At 40.9% G+C, this 20,386-nt stretch overlaps 1 protein-coding gene across 5 annotated transcripts in view; it reads left to right on the top strand.

Moving 5' to 3' along the window:
• Positions 1–20,386, top strand: part of CNOT6 (CCR4-NOT transcription complex subunit 6) — a 48,078-nt gene that overhangs the window by 2,912 nt on the left and 24,780 nt on the right. The gene's annotated exons all lie outside the window — the stretch shown is intronic.

Genomic DNA, 20,386 nt, shown 5'->3' with positions numbered 1-20,386 from the left:
AAGTCTTGTTGAACTGGGTTTGCAGTGGTAAATGTTGGAAATAAAAATATTGAGATCAGGATATTCTAGAAGTGAGCAAGAAGAGAACTACACCGCTTCCTTAATATAACGCCACCTGATATAACACAAATTTGGATATAGCGTGGTAAAGCAGTGCTGTCAGGAGGGAGGGGAATCTGGTGGATCAAAGCAAGTTCAATATAACACAGTTTTACCTATAATGCAGTAAGATATTTTGGCTCCCAGGGACAGCGTTATATCGAAGTAGAGGGGTATTAGTAAACCTAGTGTATTGTTTATAATGAAGAAAGCTGCTTTGAAAACTAGAAGAAATGCTTCCAAGGTTATAAGATTTACAAAAAAATCGTGCACCTCACCACCAAAAAGTTTAACATCCCTCCTAAGGCAGCGTTTCCCAAACTTGGGACGCCGCTTGTATAGGGAAAGCCCCTGGCGGGCTGGGACGGTTTGTTTACCTGCTGTGTCTTCATGTCTGGCAGATCGCGGCTCCCACTGGCTGCAGTTTGCTGCTCCAGGCCAATTGGGAGCTGCTGAAAGTGGCATCCAGTAAGTCCCTCAGCCCACACCGCTTCCAGCAGCTCCCATTGGCCTGGAGCAGCGAACCACAGCCAGTGGGCGCCGTGATCGGCTGGACCTGCAGATGCGGCAGGTAAACAAACCAACCCGGCCTGCCAGGGGCTTTCCCTACACAAGCAGTGTCCCAAGTTTGGGAAACACTGCTCTAAGGCTGTCTATGCAGCACTTTCATGGTAAAACTTTTATTGCCCAGGGGTGTGAAAAAAACCACATGCCTGACCGACAAAAGTTTTACAGACAAAAAGTGCCGGTGTGGACAGTGCTTTGTTGGTGGGAGATGCTCTCCCGCGGACAAAGCTACCGCCCCTCATTTTGCATGGTTTTGTTTTGTTGGCGAGCACTGCTATCACTTTGTAAGACACTACCATATATCTAAAACTCCAGCTGCACAGCCTTCTACTTCCAACTTCAAGAAGGTGAGGATTTTTGTTCATAGTGCAACATGCATTATTATCATAGTATTATCATAATGCCTAGGATTCCCACTCATGGAGCAGAACCCCATTGTTCTAGTTTCTGTAAAAACACAAGCCGAAGATAGTCCCTGCCCCCAAAATGTCGCCTATTGTTTGCTCTTTTTTTTCTGCCAGCAAAATATTGTAATTTACAAGAACTCTGTTCATCTTGTCATGTAATTTTGGTGATACAAATGAATCATGGGTAACAAAATTCCTGGTCTAGACAGCCGCACTAATTAAGTGTGGGTTACTTGTGGGTCACATATTTGTGCAGGAAGACTCCATTTTTTCTTTAGAGTCTAGGATTGTATACACAGTACTCATTACATAAGTCATTGCTATCTCCATAGATTTCCTTTGCTCCTTACAATTTTTTTTTTGACACATGTTAATACTCAAAGGTAACAATTTGTAATGATGTAGAATCAGTTTTGAGAAGAAAATACTTCAAGCCTTAAAACCTGATGAGAATAGCCTTGTAGTTAAGGCAGCAGACTGACTCCCAAGATCTGAGTTTCATTCATAGTTCTGCCATAGACAGAGGTTATACCTTGCCTGGGTCATAGTGTTTTTTTATTTTTAATTTGAAAGTAAATTACTCCACAAGGGAGTTCTTAGGCTAGATTCAATAATGCCTGTGAAGTCTTTTGACATGGAAACTGCTATGTAATTTTGAAAGTTTAATAGTAAAGTACACAGAGTAGACTCAAATTGAACCTCTGCAGTGTTTAGTCTATCTCTGCCTGACCTACTATTCTGCATTCTTTCCCCTAATCCAGTTTTGGTGCATCAGACTTGGAGGTGTAATCATTGTATAGATACAATAAATGCTATGGCTTATGATAAGGTTCCATATTTTAATTAGGCTATAAAAGTCCACTTATTCTGGAAAGTTGGCATGTATTTGTGTACATGCACACAGTTTCCATGTTAAGTGAATTTCTACAATTGAATTAAAGCCTTGAAAATGTATGACATGCTTAGACAGAGGTCGCTTATCAAAAGCTGTTAAGATGCTTTAAGCTTGCAGTTTTTAAGGGATTAATAATTATAACTCCAAAATAGCTTTGATTTTTAAAAAATTTTTGGCAACTGCCAAAGAGAGGTCTGCAGGATAGCTTTTTTTTATTATTTATTTATTATTATTCAAAGCTCAACTTTCCCTTTTGTAAAATTGCTGCGTAAATGGCTGTCTAAAAGCATGGGATTTGGTGGTGCTGTCAAGAAGGGACGAGGCAGTGGCCAAGGAAGATTTAAAAGAAAAAGTAAACAGCAGTGAGAGGCATTGGAGAAGAAATGCTTGCCCTGTTGGAACAGAGCCCATACTGTAAGAGAGATTAGGAGCTCTGCAGAATAGGTTCCTTCTCTGATTGTGGAGCTGCTAAGGTTTGGGTGAGAGAGGTTCCCCGATAGGCACCCTAGGAGCTCCACTTGAGAGGAGCTAGGCCGGCATAGCACTTCTATGCATCTTCGTTTTAGCATCTAGCGAAGTTCCTGACTTGCAGAGTTTCCAAGAGTATGAGAGAGTTCTTCTTCAGGACAACAGGAACCTTCCTACTTCAAGCTTGCTCCAGTGGGTTTTGACTTCTAACAGCCCTCTTACTACAGCATCTCAAACTACCTCCCTCCTTAACTCCTTTCTCTGCTGTCTCTAGGGGAAAGAGGGGATTTGACAGCAGACGGGGGCTGGAGGGGTTTATAGAATGTGCTAAGCTAGTCTGAAGTAGGGTTTATGGCATCAGGTTGCTGATGGGGAAGGGGGTTATTTACTGTGCTGCACCATGCCACAATACCGGGACCTTGCTGCATATCATAATTTAGGTTTAATGTGTAGTATATTAAAAAAAAAATCTTTTAGTCTTACTGCTTTGGATACTTTGGGATAAACTAATGACTAAGGCGCTGATCCTGCAAGTTGATCTGACTTTAGTGAAACTCTACAAGTGGAAGGATCTGCTTAAGCAGATCAGCTTGCAGAATCAGGGCTAAGGCACTACATTTTAAGAACTGATTGATATTCATGAACAGACTTTCTTCCATACATTTGAGACATCTACAAAGATTGGAAGGCCTGAAGCTAAACCAAAACAAAACTAGGGCCTGGTCCACACTACAGCGTTAAATCAATTTAAACAGCGTTAAATCGATTTAATGCTGTACCCATCCACACTACAAGGCACTTTAAATCGATTTTAAGGGCTCTTGAAATCGATTTCTGTACTCCTCCCCAACGAGAGGAGTAACCCTAAAATCGATATTACTATATCGATTTAGGGTAAGTGTGGATGGAAATCGAAGTTATTGGTCTCATTCTTTTACTGAGCTACCCAAAGTGCACCGCTCGGGAAATCGATGGTAGCCTAGGACCATGGACGCACACCACCGAATTAATGTGCCCTAGTGTGGACGCGTAAAATCGATTTTATAAAACCAGTTTTATAAAACCGGTTTTAATAATTTCGATTTTATGCTGTAGTGTAGACATGATCTAGGTCTGACTGTATACAACATTATCTGCATTGTCTGCCAGGGTAGGTAGGTAACCACAGGAGCAGCTCCGTAGCTAAGATTAAGACATTGTTTGTGCCAACTTTGACTATTAATATCCATTTAACTGTCATTAGAAAGTTTTGCAAATGTATTATGCTAGGTAAGGCTATTTTAGGAAAGTTTGAGATTACTCCAACTTTTAAAAATTTTGGGTTGTTTACAGTTTGAAAGTTTTTCTAACATTTTGCCTACTCAGACAGTTGGCTTATAGACAAATTATGGCATATGCCTATTCTTATTGAAAACTTGCTCACAGACCTAATTTTTTCATTTGAGAGTTCATGAAACCTGCAGTGGTTTAACTTTTGTTTACTCAGTAATTCTACATGAGAAAACTGTAATCTATTAGTTACTGTGCAGGAGGGAGTTCTCACTTGACCTAAGAGAAGAATCATGTGGACTCAAATTAAGATATAATAAGATAGCGCTTCCTGGATTTCTAGTGCTGTAATTTGGAACATAACGAAATCCATATATAAGACAATACTTTTAGGGATCTTTAACTGGGTGCGGAACTCAATGTTTAAAGAAGTAAAAATAATCACAATATACCACAGTGCTGGCTTCATGGTCTTAGACTGTTGTGCTGCCAGCTTCAAGCAGTGATACTATGGTTAGAATGTTACCTATTTCATTATCGCTAATACACTTTAATAATGAAGTGGGTATTCACTCACGAAAGCTTATGCTCGAATACGTCTGTTAGGTGCCACAGGACTCTTTGTCGCTATTTAAAAATGAAGAACATTTTAATATCTAGCATGGCTTATAATAGAATGTTATGACCAGCCTCAGCCAGGGGAACATGTGACCCTTTTCACACCAGTGAGGGGGCAGATAAGAGCTAGGCTTTGTTCATGCTTAAAACTTGTATCAGCATATCTGTGTTGGTCAGGGATGTGCAAAATACCACACCCGTAACTGACATAGCTGTGCCAGCAAAACCCTCAGTGTAGATGCAGCTATGCCAAGGGAAAAGTGCTTTTCTTGACACACAGCTCATGTCATTAGGGGAGGTGGTATTTCTACATTGACAGAAAAAGTCCTGCAGTCAGCTGTGTCAACATAGCTGTGCCAGCATAGTCTCTGGATTGTAGACAGCCGTAGAAGCTTGGTGCTTCTAAGTCGTGTTTTAAGATTTTGTGTGGCTTTTCCATGTATCTTAGTTGAATTTTGCAATTTGCAACTCAGATGCTATGATACTTTACCTTATAAGTGTGTAATAATTTTCTAAATTCTTGGTATTTTGAAAACATTACATATTATTTAGTTTGATATATGGCAAATACACCAGCTTCTCAGTAATTTATATAAGGATAATTTGTCAAGTATCCTTAGTACATATAGATATATACATGAGGTTTTAATGCCTCCCAAGAAACTTTTCTGGTTCAGTGGCTGTATTATAGGCCTGTACATAGTATTCATCTGAGTATAAGCTACTGATTTCAGAACTGAAATTACAGCAAAGTAGACTTAAGCATCTTGGTAGGGCCAGCCCAGCAGTCTAGTTGCATTGCATTGCATACCCTTGTGTTAGAATATTCTGAACGCGAGAGAGAGCTTGGTTTCACAATTCTTGAAAGTATAGGAAGTGGAATGGCCGCGCTGTCTCTGGGTAGTTGAGCAGTGGTGTCTAGTTCATGAAGGAGCATGTTCACCCCAAGTAGGATCATTACAACACAAGGCTTTAGGGGAGGGTTGTGAAAGTTGGGGTATTCCAGGGATTCTCTACCTTGCCTTGCCTCAACCATAGAGAATCAAAAATAATGCAATGAAGCCTTTTAAACTTTTAGTTTTTGGCTTATTTTCTAGAATATTTGTGTGCATTTTGTGTCAGAATAAAAGTATTAGTATAATGATATTTTTTATTTGTTTTGCAGCACTCCTAGTGTTCAGCCATAAGTGGCTTCTAATCTGGACTTGACTGGGAGCATTGCAAAGCTGATGACGGGGTGCAAAATTCAGAGCAGTGTGAAATTTCCTTACTTTTTTCTGGCAATTTTACTGATAAATATTTTGTATACTGGAAGCCTTACTACTGTAAGCTAACTCTTTAAAGGATTAGATGTGAAGGGATACAATTTCTTCATTCAGGTGATGCACTAGATAGATCATTCATGTAGTTAAGTGTACATTGGCCCCTGAAGAATCAGTGTGTACTTTTACAGAATTCACTGGATGCACAACCATCAAGAGACATCCTTTTCAATGATCAAATCGTACATAAAACATATGTAAAGTATTTGCAAGGTTCATGTTTTCAAGGAATGAGTTAGAGGCTTATTGATCTACTTTGAGGTCTGGATCATCTGTGACCACCCTGATTCCTTGTATCAGTATATGGCTGTTTTTCTTAAATAGCAGTTGGTGGCTCGGCAGACAGGGTATCAGCCTCTTGACTATTTCTATAATTTGAAATGCCGTTGTTTTTAGTGTTAATATATTTTCTATTTGTCTGTGGCATCTGACGAACATATAGACCAGGGGTGGCCAAACTGTGGCTCATGAGCTGTATGCAGCTCTTTCACAGTTAAAGTGCAGCTCCCGGAGCCCTCCATACCCACCATTCTCCACCTACCAGGCTCGGGGCAGAGCTCAGAGCTTCTGCCCTGCGGCAGATCAGTATGGCTAGGAGCGTAGAGAGGCAGAGGCAAACAGCTGGGAGCTGCAGGGAGGGGTCTCTGCTTTAGCTGCTTGGGGAGAGGCAGCAGCAAAAGCAGATGAAGCCCCAAGCCTAGGCAGGCGCCTCCAATTGGGCTGAAGCTCCAAGACCCTCCTCCCTGCAGGGCTGAAGCCCCAAGCCCTGGCAGGTTTGCCCCAGCTCTCAAACTTCTGAAGACTGTCATATATGGCTCGGAGAGTCAGTAAGCTTGGCACCCCGATATAGGCCTTTATGTAGGTACCTATTTATAACTATTTAGAAAATTGTACTTAGGAAGATGAGCTGCTTTATGGCCAAATTCTGAACTACTTACTCAGGCAAATTCCCATTGAACCTATTGGCAATTTAGCTGAGTAATAACTGAGTACCTATTTTTGCTACCCTTAATCCGAAATTGTACCTTACTCCAAAGGTGATCCCAGTGAAATGCAATGTTAGCAGTCAGGCTGTGTGTGACAACCTCAGACTTTGGCTGTTAATAGGAAGAATTTAGTTTTATAGATGCATAAAGGGTACATATAGTAAGGAGTCTTGGCATTTAAATGCCAAATATGCTGCATGTAGAGTAACTATGATTAACTTGATTGGGTAGGGATAAAGAGCTATTCAGTACTTAGCCCAAATATAAATGGAATATAAAATAGAATATATGGAGATAGTCCATATAAAAATCAATAGGCTAATTGATTTCTACTCAGGCCATCTCATTTGACAGTCTAAAGAATAAGAACTGGTATTGCAGTTAAGTTATGGAATTGCCATTATAATCAACCATTTTCATGCAGCTTTTTCAAATGATTTCCAGCTTTTAATTCTTATGTTTAGTCTCAAATATGCATTTTTTTCATGTTTCAGAAAAATCTGTTCAGCTGTTTAAATTATTGTAAGAAAAAACATTTTTGCACACTTAAAACTATGAATTTTATGCAGGGACTGTATCTTCCTTTATTTTTCTGCAATACCTACCACAAATGAGGGCTCTGATCGTGACTGGGGCTTACTGGCACTCCACAATAAAAATATTAAAATAATAAATCAATACAACTTTAAAATTTCAGGTATTTTTCATATATCACAGCTTTAACTATCAGCATCTGTATTGACTCATAGACTGATAGACTTTATGGTCCGAAGGGACCATTATGATCATCTAGTCTGACCTCCTTCACAATGCAGGCCACAGAATCTCACCCACCCAGTCCTGTAACAAACCCCTAACCTATGTCTGAGTTATTGAAGTCCTCAAATCATGGTTTAAAGACCTCAAGGTGCAGAGAATTCTCCAGCAAGTGACCCGTGCCCCACGCTGCAGAGAGAGGCAAAAAACCTCCAGGGTATACCATTGCTGAAAATTAAGACTTGTATAGGTACTCTAATCATCTGGGCTACAATTACGCTGAGCTGAGTACGTTTGGAAATAGTATTGAAACTCATTAAATGTTGTCCAGGGTAAATAGGAGGAAAATTGTATGAGAATCATGATAAAGGACACAAGGCTAGAATATTGTGTAGGAAACATGTTTAAAAACAATGCTGTAGTCTAGGGGCTCCAAATGTGGTTTAATGTTGTCTGACCAGACCCTAATAGAAACCTGGTTGCTTCCATACTCTTCCTGGCCCAGCGCAAATAGGTCCTTAAAATACATTGAAACTTGCTGCGTAAAACTAAGAATCCAGAATATCTTAGACTTTTTGGGTCAAACAGCTTTGTTTAAGCAAATGCATCTGGAAGCTCACAGGGAGATGGGTACAGATGTCTACACTGTAGACCTAACCTTAGAGCCCTGTTAGTTATTACCCTGAATCCTCTTTACACCAAGTGGGCTGTACCGGGCAGGCATGTGATATGCCTCCAGCATAGTAATGTTCTGTGCCCAGCTGAAGAGTTGGCTTCTTCAGCTATGTGCTACTTTTGCAACAGCCCCAGGTGAAGGGGATGTTCTGAGGTGGAGCAGAGGGAGGACTGATCAAGAAGGGAGGTGGAACAGCTGAAGGTCGTCTTTACCCTGCAGCATCCCACTGGGGCTATTTAAGCTGGGCACAACTTGGCTGCTGTAGTCTGAGCTGAGGGCAAAACGGGCTCATAGCCATTGAATAAGAAAGGTGAAAACTGGCATGTCCTGGCACCAATGAAACCTTATTGAATAAATTATGAGTTTTTCAGAACGTCCAGGCTTCAGAGATTTTATTTTTTAGTTCGTGAAACTCTAAAATGCTTCTTGTTCCTTTAAAGGAAAATAATGGCTCTAGAACCTTTTGGGGTGAAAAGGCAAGACTTTTTTTCCAATTGTAGAGTTTGCATTCTGGATTTTTGTATTGAAGGAAACTCAAATTTAAAATGGAAAATTGGTAGGGTGTTCCCTGCAGGCTTGATTTTATTAAGAATAGGCTCTGAATTTGCCTTCCCACAGAAGGCGTTTAAAGATAAAGGTGACTCAGAGGCATCAGAGAGATATATAAACCTAATAGGGAACATAGCATTCTCTGGAGGAATGAATTGCGGACTAGAGACCATTTTTAATATATATCTGATTGGATTCTGAGTGTATCAGACTTCATGAAACCTGCTGAATAAGGCTTAAAGTTGTGCTGAGTAAGCAGAACTCCTCCCCCATTGAAAACAGCCTAGGCTTATGCTAAAAAAGGTTTTTTTGGGCCTTTCAGCATAGAGCTGGATTCTGTGGCTTTCAGTTGGTAGTGAAGGCTCATGCAGCTGACTTCAGTTAGATTTTAAGTATATTATGGAATTTGTGATAAATATTTAAGAATCTTTACTTTGGAAAGAAATTAACTACATAACTTGTTTTTGTGTAATTGTAAGGAAGTATGTACATTTTAGAGTAGAAAAATCAAATCCCTAGTTTTACATAATTAATTATATTCTAAACTTGTTTGCAAGGAACAAGGATGATAGATTTCTTTAGGATTTTGCATTTGTATGTCATTATTAACTCTTAATGCAGTGATGTATGTGAATATAAATTATTGCACTGGGGTATGTCTACACTACAAGTGCTTCAGGGGCAGTGCTGTAATGTAGACACTTGCTACAGCGAGGAAACGGTTTTCTCCATTGCTGTAGTGAATCCACCCCTTCAGGAGAGAGTAGCTAGGTCAACAGAAAAATTCTTCTGTCAACCTTGTGGTGTGCATCCTGAAACTTAAATACATCTCTCAATGGTGTGAATTTTTCATGTTCCCTAAGTGACAGAGTTTGATTTAAGTTTTAGGTGTAGACCAGGCCTTGGTCAGCAAGAGGAGGAAGTACAGCTTGTTGTTTTGTATTGGTGGCTGTTTACAATTCTAGTTTTGATACCACCCAATAGGGAGAAGGAGGAAGCATTACTAATGAAGTTATTAAATGTTAAGAGACCTTAAGATGTCACATTGCTAGAGAACAGAAAAATCTGTTTAAAAATTATCAGAAGGGATACCCTTGGACCACTGACCAGTTTTGTGTCCGATACACTTGACAGAAGATTCTTGAATAGATTATTCTGAGGTTTAAATTCCAAGCAGGATCAAAGGAATGGTGCATTTTCTCATGCTTTGTGGTGGTTAAAAAATTCCTTATGGAAAAATCCTATGGAGGCATCACACTTGTGCTGCTTCAGTAAGGTCTATAGGAGCAGCCTTTGAGGTATAGAACATCCCTTATCAGGTCCTCTGACAGATCCTCCAGCTTTAAAATTCACATCCCCTTTCTTAAAACTTCCATCACAGCCCATAACAAATCCCACTTGTGTTCCTCTTCCACCCTGTTATTTCATAAGTGAATGTTCCCTAGCATGGGATTGAGCCTGCCTTTCTCTTCTGGCAGGCTTAGTTTATTTGGTGAAGAACTCTTGGTCTTAAATGTGCCCCAACTTTATGTGTCAGCTTCTGCACTCGTACTTTTAGGACAGGGACTTTGCCTTTAGCCATGATTCTGCTGCAATATGATCCTGTGCTTCTATATTGGGCATGTAATAATTATTTTCTTCAATTGGCCAACTTGCCTCACAGCACAGGCCCTCTTCTGAATTAACCTAGATTTTTTTCCCTTAAGGTAGCCATTTCAGCCTCCAGGGTATCCAATTTAGGAAGGTTCCAGTATGAAGCTTAGTCAGCCCCTTCTCATGCAGAAACCACTACTGCTCACTGTTCTCTTCCTTTACTCTGAGATGGACCAGTGGCTTCTCCCTTGACACAGCTTGTGTCAAAACTTTATCGCTCGAGGAGCATGTTTCTTTGCGCTCCTGCAAGCCCACAAAACCAGCTGGAACATGAGTAAGTTTACCAGCCTTCTCAGTTTTTTTTTCTGTACTCTGTGCAACAGAACCAGTCATTAAGTCACAGGTAATAAGAGGGCAAACCAACCTGTGTGCTCCATGTCTACAGTCAACTCAAACAGCTGAGCCCAAGGTCTTGTTGCACTGAATACCTGTGTCTCTTTTTGTTGCTTGTAAGACCCCCATAAGATGTCACTTCTGCTTCAGCACTGCCAGTCACCTTTGCAGATCTCTCAACTCAGGAATTGGTATTCCAGGAACAATGATTGGCTCTATCTGGTACTAAATTCTCTGGAATACCCTCTCCATAGCTCTCAGTGGACTCTCATTGGCTTAGAAAGGTTTGGCAGATGATTGCTCAAGGTCAGGCTCTTCGGCAGACGATTGCTATGCATAGCCAGGTCACTAAACTGGTATGGCCTTCCAGATAAGCCCCCAATGTCCACCCCTTGTGGGTTATTGTCTCTTCTCCCTGCACTGGACTCCTTCAGCAACAGCACTTTTTTTTTTTTATTTTATTTTTTTTTTTGATCCTCTTTAGCAGTCTCATCATTTCCTTCTACAACCCTCTTTCAGTAGGGCTGCATACACTCAGCAGGCAGCTGCCAGCAATAGCCTCTTTCCTCTCCCATAACTCCTTTTTATCCCCCAGCATGCCCCACTTCCGATCACTTGACTCTGTCAGGTGACTTTACTCATTGCCTTGACTTGGAGGCAAGCCAAAACTAGCATAGGTGCAGCTGACCTCCTAACAAGACAACTCACCCTGTGACAACTCCGCTGAAACTAGTCATCGGAAAGTATCTAATGGCCTCTTCCTGGCTTTAGCTCCGAACCAGTACTTTCCATCATCATCCTTCTCAACCTGTCAGCCACCTTTGACAGAATCTACCAGATGCTTATTTATGATACCTTGTTCTTGCTTGGCTACTGTGACTCAGTCCTCGCCTGGTTCTGTGACCTCTCTAATGGTTCCTCCAATGTATCTTTTGGAGGATCCTTTCCAACCCCCTAAAATTCAGATTTGTTTGGTTTTCAAAAGTTGTTTTTGTTTTGTATCTTGGAAATACCAGTAGTAATCAGATCTGTTCCTTCCTGGTTTTGCTGGAGCACTTTTTTGTAGAGGTCTTGGGTATTTTGAAATCACACCTTAGTGGAAGGAATGGTCACTCTGAATCTTTAAGACAAATATTTATCTTAAGTGCTAATCAGCCATTAGTCTTACAGCTATTGACAAAAGCAAAATCGAGTTGTCAGACTAAACTTCTCCATCTCTTAACTGCTCAACTTTCATCCTCTTGTAGTGTTTCACTAGTTTTCCAGTATCCAAAATCTTCCAGAGTAGAAAAGACCAGGATTTATAATGTGTGATGGGACAGATAGGCCCTACACTGGCAAGGAGAGGGTTAAGGAGAGCTTATGAACCCAGTTGGCCTCACCCTGCTACACTTGCATCAAATGTCAGGCATGGAGAGGGGAGTTAAAAGTAGGAGACCTAGCCCCATTGCAGACCAGAGACTGCGCTAGCTTGGTGGCCAGATAAGCCAGAATGGATGACCAGACCGTGGGGGATTGGCAGAAGCTCAGACTGTTTGAAGAGAAACCTTAAGTAGAAGGTGAGGTCCCTTGGATGACTCTGTTTTGAGTTGTGGTTCTTAAGTTCCAAAGGAATTCAACGCCCTGGAAGGGACGGGACTGAAGTGTGACTTGGCCAGAGGGCCAAAGCACTTCTACCTTGGACTGTATGGACACAGTCACATACCTGCAGAGACCCACAGCTGGGTGAGTTGCGCCCTGACAGGCCACAAGGGGATGCCGCAGTTGCAGCCTGTCACAAATGTAAACGACAAGCAGAAACTTGACAAAAAACCTTTCAGGTCTTTATACCATCATAAAGCAGCTCAAAAGGGGAGGGGAACCACACATTTTCCTTTTTGCAAGTCATCTTTAGAATCATAGAATATCAGGGTTGGAAGGAACCTCAGGAGGTCATCTTGTCCAACCCCGTGCTCAAAGCAGGACCAACCCAACTAAATCCCTAAATGGCCCCCCCAAGAATTGAACCTGGGTTTATCAGGCCAATGCTCAAACCACTGAGCTTTAAGGGTGTGCTGTCTTTAGCTTCTATTGTTACATATGTTGAGTTTCTAAAAGTGAGTTCAGTCAGCCAAGCTTCTTTCTCCTTACTTTCTGTCAGACACCTTTTCAGTAAAAGTGACAAATATTGGTAAATCCTCACCTTCAGAGCAGGTCAATAGCCTTTTTATTCAATATTACATCTATTTTATACCTTAGACATGCTTTACAACCTATTACAATTCAATTGAAATGTTCCACTGACTACGTAGTAGCGTGTCAGTAGAATATTCTAACTCAGTGTAATCTCCATTGAATATTTTTTTTCCAATGGAAATGTCTTTCATTTTCTTTAAAAAACCTTATCCCAATATAGGCAGCAAAACATGGGATGTTTGCATTAAAACTAAAAGGGAATATTGTCACACTTTTTTTTTACTCAAATCAGACTTATAAAATGGTTAAGCTCGTATGGAAAGTCATTCAGACATATATTGCCCAATTTTTTTAAAAAGCTATAAAATAAAACCACACTGCTGATTAGAAATTTTTAAATAGCCATTTTTATTGAGACCCAATAAACTCTTACTAGATCTGCTGCTGATAATTAAAATATTATTTCTGATGCTGTGCTGACATTAGAGATGCTGGTAAACAAAGGCTATGGCAAGTTTAACTTATGACTGTGTTTCTAACACTCTCAGAACAAAGGAGGAAATCAATTCTTGGCAAATGGAATATTACAAAATTGGGTTTGGAAACAAGTAGTTTTCAGACTTCTAAGAGAATGTTACAATTAAAAGTATGAAAGAGCCCTAGATAGCAGATGGAATTGGTGACAAGATATCCAGGCTCTGTTTCTGTGCTGCACCTGCAGAAGGAGCTGCTCAAAAAGAAAGGGGCAAAGAAGGATTTCTGCCATCTTTGCATCGTCCAAGATTCTGGACTGCTTCAGATGCTGAAATGGCCCAGCAGGCATAAGTTACAGCAACTTCCAGTGGCTCTAATTCACAGCAGCCCATGCTGAGCTGCCTGTGGGCTGTGGTATAGCCTAGAGTTCCCATAATACGATGTACTATTGGCCGAACCCAGTTTGACATTCTTCCTGTGCTGGTGCTTGAGAGCTGGGCTGCTTATGATAGCCATATGCTTTGACTGCCCAGAGAGAATTCTCCCTGGCTCCTTACAGTGTACTAATGGCCCTTGTACACTGCTTGATATAGGGCTGAAGCTTTTTGTAGCTCATATAAAATGAGTTTCTGGTCCCTTATTCATGGCTAGCCTTTCATACTACAAACACAGTCTCTCAATAATTATTTGTTACACCCTTTTTGACCATCTCAACAGAAACAATTGAATGAATATGGAGAGTGTCAACCTTATAGGGAAGGGTTTGAGACATTGCTGAGCAGCAGAGTCTGTAGTACAATTGTTCTGTGAATGAAATTCCTAATGTATTCCAATCTCCAGTATAGTCTAGCACGTTCCACAAACATTAATGGCCTAATTTTCAGAGGTGTTAAGAACCTCAGATTAGTTATATATTATAGACTTATAGAAAGAGACCTTCTAAAAACATTAAAATGTTTTACTGGCACACACAACCTTAAATCAGAGCGAATAAATGAAGACTCGGCATACCACTTCTAAAAGGTTACTGACCCCAGTGCTAGAGTGTGAGCACTTTTGAAAAATCATGCCATAGATTCTGTCCAAGTAAATTAAACATATTATAGGAGGTGCAGGTAGTAATGCCTATAGTTAGTTGCCTGACACTTATCTTTATAATACCATCTTTTCAGTTGCTTAAAGTTTAGTTAAACTTTAACCATTCAGGCAGAAATGGTAAATGCCAGATGTCTGCATTTAAAAAAAAGAAAAACTTAAGTATCAGCTGGTTTGGGGCCACCCAGCTGCCTGGCTGTAGAGATGCTCCTGCAGTGGCCGGTGTGGCTGTCCCCAGGGCTGCCTGAGCAGCTGGCTCTGGGGCCAGATGCTTGGGCTGTCCTGGAGTCAGCCACACTGTCACTGGCAGAAGTCGTGGAGGTCTCACGGAATCCATGACTTTCATGACAAACACTGAGCCCTAACCATGATCCTATTTGCCACCATACTGTGAACCATCCTGGAGCTGTAGGAGTTGAGCAAGATTTCCCTGCAATTGCTCCTCCTGGCAGCCAGGAGGAGCTGTGACATTGAACATCATAGCTGAAAGCAGAGTTTCTTCTGTAACTGCAATGTTCATCCTGTTGGTGGCCAGGCAGCAAAGACAAATCAGCTTCTCTGTAATGGAAAGGAGCCAGAGAGTGGGTAGGGAAAGTTGCACAATCCAGAAGGGATAGGACCTGGGTTTAGGGAACTGGATAGGAGCAGAAGGTGGGGAAACAGGAGCTGAGGGTTGGATAGGTGCAGTGAGGGATGGTATCCTTGTGTTCCAAGCCTGTCCCCAGTAGAGCATAGTCTCCTCCTGAACCCAGAAGTCTTGTCTCTAATCTTGTTCTATCAGGAAATATTTGTAAAACCCACTGGCAGAGAGTGTCTCATTCTCTTCTAGTGGCTGGTCCTCAGAACATAACAGCCTGCTACTAGTACCAGATAGTCCATTAGTCAGTGCACATGATGGAGCATGCTTTGGGGATGAATCAAGCTTTGTAGTGAATGATGCTGTTTTCTGTAGTACCCCTGCCTCATTTGTTTACAGAAATTGAAAGATGCATAGTGAATGAGGCAGGAATACAGATAGAGAAAGGATGGGCTCATGATTAAGGAAGATAAGTGCCTTTCTGGAGAACTGGATTCTATTCCTGTCTCTGCCGTGAAGTTCATATGTGATGTAGGGCAAGTCACTGAAAAGTCAGCTTTAACAGATGGCCACTAAATGTCTGATCTTCATTTTCTGGATGCCCAGTATGGTACAGTTGGTACCAAATTTGCAGATGTGCCAAGTGCTCACAGTTGTGTGTTGAATAGATATTTTACCTTTAAAAATGCTGAGCACTTTGAAAAATCAGGCCCTAGGTATCTCAAGTTGAGCACCCAGCGTGACTGGACACTGACAATTTTGGCTTTAATTTCCATGACTCAGGTCCACAGCTGTAAAATGGGAATAAATAATATCACCCAGTTTCACCAGGGTGGTGTGAAGATAAATTGATTAATACTGTGAAATGCCTAGATACTACAGTCAGCACATTTGGAAATTAGTAAATTTGTATTCAGCGGAAGGTTTGGGTGGGATCTCTTCAGTAAAACCTGGGGTCATGCACTGAAGGATGATAAAAAAAATATTAAAAATTGAACTGCCCCTTCACAGATAGAGGCAAGGTGCGATGGTTCTTGGGGTACTCAGGAGGATTCACTGTGAATCACCCTTGCTTCCAGCAGGAAGGCGTCTGTGTGATTGCTGGATGTCAGCTACCTGACACCACCAGCATTTCAGCCACTTAAGCTCTCTCCTCTGGACAATGTCTGTCCAAACTTCACCTTGCACATTAACAATAACTGCACTCCAATCCTTTTGAATTGCATCCCTGTGATATCCCGCCCCTGACACTGGCTACTCAGAAATTTCAGATCCTCTGCATCCAAAGTTGCAGTGTACTGTACCCAGTTTTACCTTAAACCACACAGCAATTGTGAGCACGTAAATAAATCTACTGTTGTTTTAGTATAAGAGCAAATAAAGATTTAACTAGAAGTGAAAGAAAATGAATGGAGATAAAAGTTTTCAATACAAAATCATAGGATGCAAACCTGTGTTTACACTTATCAGTAGTTACCTTTCCTATATAATAAAGTAGGTTTCCCCAAAAAAGTTTAGTCTTTTGCAGAGCTAGCTGGTTTCACAAGAACCAAGACCCAGATGTTCATAAAAGCACCCAGTTTCCCCATGACATTTCCTTAGTGACAAGATCCAGAGTGCTTCTCTTCCTTCTGTGTTATACTGCAAATAGCCTTTTGTTTCTACTCACAGCCAGGGTTAAGTTCCGTCTGTAATGTTCCCTTTTCACCTCCAAGATGTTTGTTGTTTGGTTGTGCCTCTGATGGTTTTCCATGGATAGTTTTGGGAGGGAGCAATGCTAGTCAGTTGAGCCTTGCATTATTACCTGACCTGCTGATTAGGGAGGAGTAACAACTCCCTCTTGCTTGAATAGGCCATCACTGCGGCACATCACCTCCTGGTGATTAATTTCTAATCCAAGTCCATAAAGCGTACTTTGAATATAAAAACAGTATTCCTTAAATATTACCCATACATGCATATCACCAGGATTGAGTCTTGACAAGTTATGAGCTTCCTCTAGATAATTCACACAATATCCCTTTATGAATAAATACCTTCCAAGATACACGTTCGGTGTAATGAGTTTGTTGGGTTTGAGGTGAGAGTTGTTTACAAAGAAGAGGGGACCCTCTACCAAGGGGGTGTCTCTGTTAAGTAGGAGAACCATTTCAAATTATCAAGTGAAACAAAAGGCAAAGAATGCATCGTAGAGCAGTTTGTCAATGTATCTTGATGACTGTAAATTAGTTTTACTGAGATTCTTAAAGTACTACTAACTGTACTGTGGTGTATATTTAGTAAAAATACTGTAAATAAGATCTCACTACAGTGAGCTCTATTACATCTTTTTCAGTCCTAATAAGTAAGACTAAGATTTTGTCTCAGATATTTTTAGTAAAAGCCATGGACTGGTCATGGCAAAAAGAAAAATTAATGGAAGCTGTGACTTGTCCATGACTTTTACTAAAAATATCCGGGACAAAATGGGGATCTGCAAGTCCCCCACCGTCTGAAGTGGGGCAGCTGTGGGTTACCCCTGCCACCTGCAGCTCTTGAGATCCCCCCACTACCTGTGGGGGCTGAGAGCTGTGGGGTGCCCCCACCATCACTAGCTCCGGGGGCCCCCACTGCCCATGGCGGCTGGGAGCTCAGGGGTTTCCCCGTTACCCATGGAAGCCGGGAGCTCTGGGGGCAGCAAGAGCTGGCGAGGGTACACCACAGCTCCCTGCCACCATGGGTAGCGAGGGACCCTGCAGTTCCTGACCATCGCAGGCTGAAGCCAAGGAGCCATGTAACTTCCACTGACATCCATGACAAAATCGTAGCCTTACTTGTAATTATCTGTTTCTCAAGCCTTTTAAGTTGATGAGTGGAAATTTACTGATAAGCGCAGTAAGCAGAATGTAGGCCCTTGCTAGTTAAGGTGTAGTTGTTGTTGCATTCTATTGGGATTGACTGCTCTTTTTTAGTTGTCTTCCTCTCCACTAATCTTTAAGAAATAATAAAATGAGTAGAACAAAAGGTTGAAGAGAGCCCCCATCTGCTGCTGCCTCTCCAGTAACTGGTCTCTTTGTATGCTGAAAGTTTTACCAGGATTTTGGGGACTTATTTTGTTTGCTGAGTTAAGGAAAATAAAAGTAGGTTGAAGAGTCATTGTCTAGTAAAGATAAGTAGAATGAAGTAAAGGGCTGTTCATTTATGTTGTGGCATATTTTCAACCTCTTCATTGGCAACAAATATAGTTGGGGAGGGGGTTTCTTAGACACCATCCTATCAGATCCCTTTAGTATGTGGCTCCCTTGAAAGGGCATGGATGCATCCATCTTTCATTGCTTTTCAGTGACTATTTTAAAACTAAAGGGGGGAGGTGACTCTAAAGGGGGTCCTAAACTACTTGCACACCCTCTCTGGGGAGGTTTCACAGCTGTTTCCCCTGCCTAGTTTCTGCAATGCATCAAGAGTATTCTGCATTAGGGAGACTATACTGGCACAGCTACATTATCATAGCAAACCTGTAGTTTAGGTGTAGCCTACACTGATGGAAAGGGTTTTTCTGTTTGTGCAGGAACACCACTTGCCTGAGCAATTGTAGCTCCATCAACAGAAGTATTCTTTCATTGACGTATCTGCGTCTGCACTCGGGGTTAGGTTAAATCTAAATCTTCCCATAACTCTTATTTTTAAAGCACTCTGTTGTTCCTGTTCTGTGTGGGCCTTCCTGTACGTATGGTTTAGATGGTGGCTTCTTGATGCAGAAATTTCTGTATTTTTGTATTGTAAAAGAGCAGAGAGTGCTATTGGCACTTGACAAATAGTTAATAATGATATTGCATGGGATGGCTTTGTGCTCATTGAAAGAAGTGGTACATAAATTCTCTGGTAAGCTACTTGACCTGATTTACGCAGTGTGCTGTGGAATATTTTGCAGCACCTTAGAACTTCAGCATAATCTTCAAGTAACTTCAGAAAGTATCTTTTAAATTGAAATCAGTTCCATATTCTTGTAGCTTGTTTTGGTAATAAAATAAGCTAGGATTGTTTTGATTTTATGCTAACAAAAAATGGTAATATGCACCTTTCTGGGGATGGGGGTTGGGGTGAAGCTAGATAAGCCTTGGACAGTGGTTCTCAATTTATTTACTATTGTGGGCCGCATCCAATACTACCTGTATTGCCCTGAGGATGTCACATGGGCCACAGCTCTGTGCTGATTGGGCTGCAGGTTGAGAACCACTGAACTAGGATGTAGGGTGGGATTCTGAAACCAAAGAGGATGTGCTTCTCTTTCCTTCCTCCTTGGGGAAGTGGCAGTGAAGGGTACACTAGCAGTTTAACATTTTTTTTTTTTTTTTTTGAGGAGTGTTCCTTGACACAGCAATTCTTGCCAGCAAACAGCTGATCTACAGTTTCCCGTCCCTAAATGCACACCAATGGATGTCATAAAAATGGAGAAGCACTTAGTCATGTTTGTGTTAAAATTAATAAGCAGTGAAATAGTAAAGTGTTTGTTTATTTCTTTTATTTTTTAATTTCCATTGGAAAATTTCAGTGTTAACATCTGTTCAGGTGGATGGAAAAACCCCTGCATGACGTTTAATTATCTTTTCATATTCAGGCAGGCAATATGTAGTGGTTCAGATTTGAAAAGATACTTTCGCAGCATAAATGAATTAAACAGAAAAAAGCTTAACTCTTCTCTGGCATGGTGGATATTGTGGTCATTTATGAATTATAGAAAAAACAGGGTTCTGGTAACTTGTGTATTAATGTTTCTCTTTCCATTTCACTTAATAGTTACTCTGAGAAACTATTGTTGCTAAAAATTCTTGAAAATACATTATAAATAAGTGCAGACATCTTCATTATTCTAAACAGTATCAGCCAGTTCAGAAAATTGCATAACGCTGTTTGAAATACAAGCCTGCCCTTTTCTTTCAACCACTTAATACTTTAACACTTAGACTGTTTATCAGTGGATTCAGGATTTTTAACATAATAAAAAATAACATGGAAGCAGGTAAAAGGCAGGGATGTTGGTATCAGCACAGCTGTGTGTGCTGAGTAGTTGTTAAACCTGAGAGAACCAGATGACAACTTTTGAGTTGTCTTATTTAAACATATTCCTATTGATACAAGCCAAAATACTGAAGAACTTTCTGTTCCTGCATTCTGTAACAAGAGAATTTCACTGCATTCTAGCAAGACCCTGGCTCTAGCAGGCTTTGTGGGTTTGATGGTAGGGTTTGCATGTGATGCAAGGATTCATGAACATTGGTTCATCTTTGTGAACCCATTCATCCTCAGGATGATGTCTTCCTAATTATTTTACATTGTGCCTGCAGGTCATCTTAGGCCTGATCTAAATATACAGTTTTCAGCAGTTTGACTAAATATAGTAATCCAATTTTGTTAACAAATTTAAGTTAAATCAGTATTGGAAATTCTTAAGCTGATTGCAGAGCATCCAACAAGGGGTTTGCACCAT

Source organism: Gopherus evgoodei, chromosome 8 (genome assembly GCF_007399415.2).
Source record: "Gopherus evgoodei ecotype Sinaloan lineage chromosome 8, rGopEvg1_v1.p, whole genome shotgun sequence".
Taxonomy (NCBI): Eukaryota; Metazoa; Chordata; order Testudines; family Testudinidae; genus Gopherus; species Gopherus evgoodei.
This window is presented reverse-complemented; position numbering and strand designations above follow the sequence as displayed.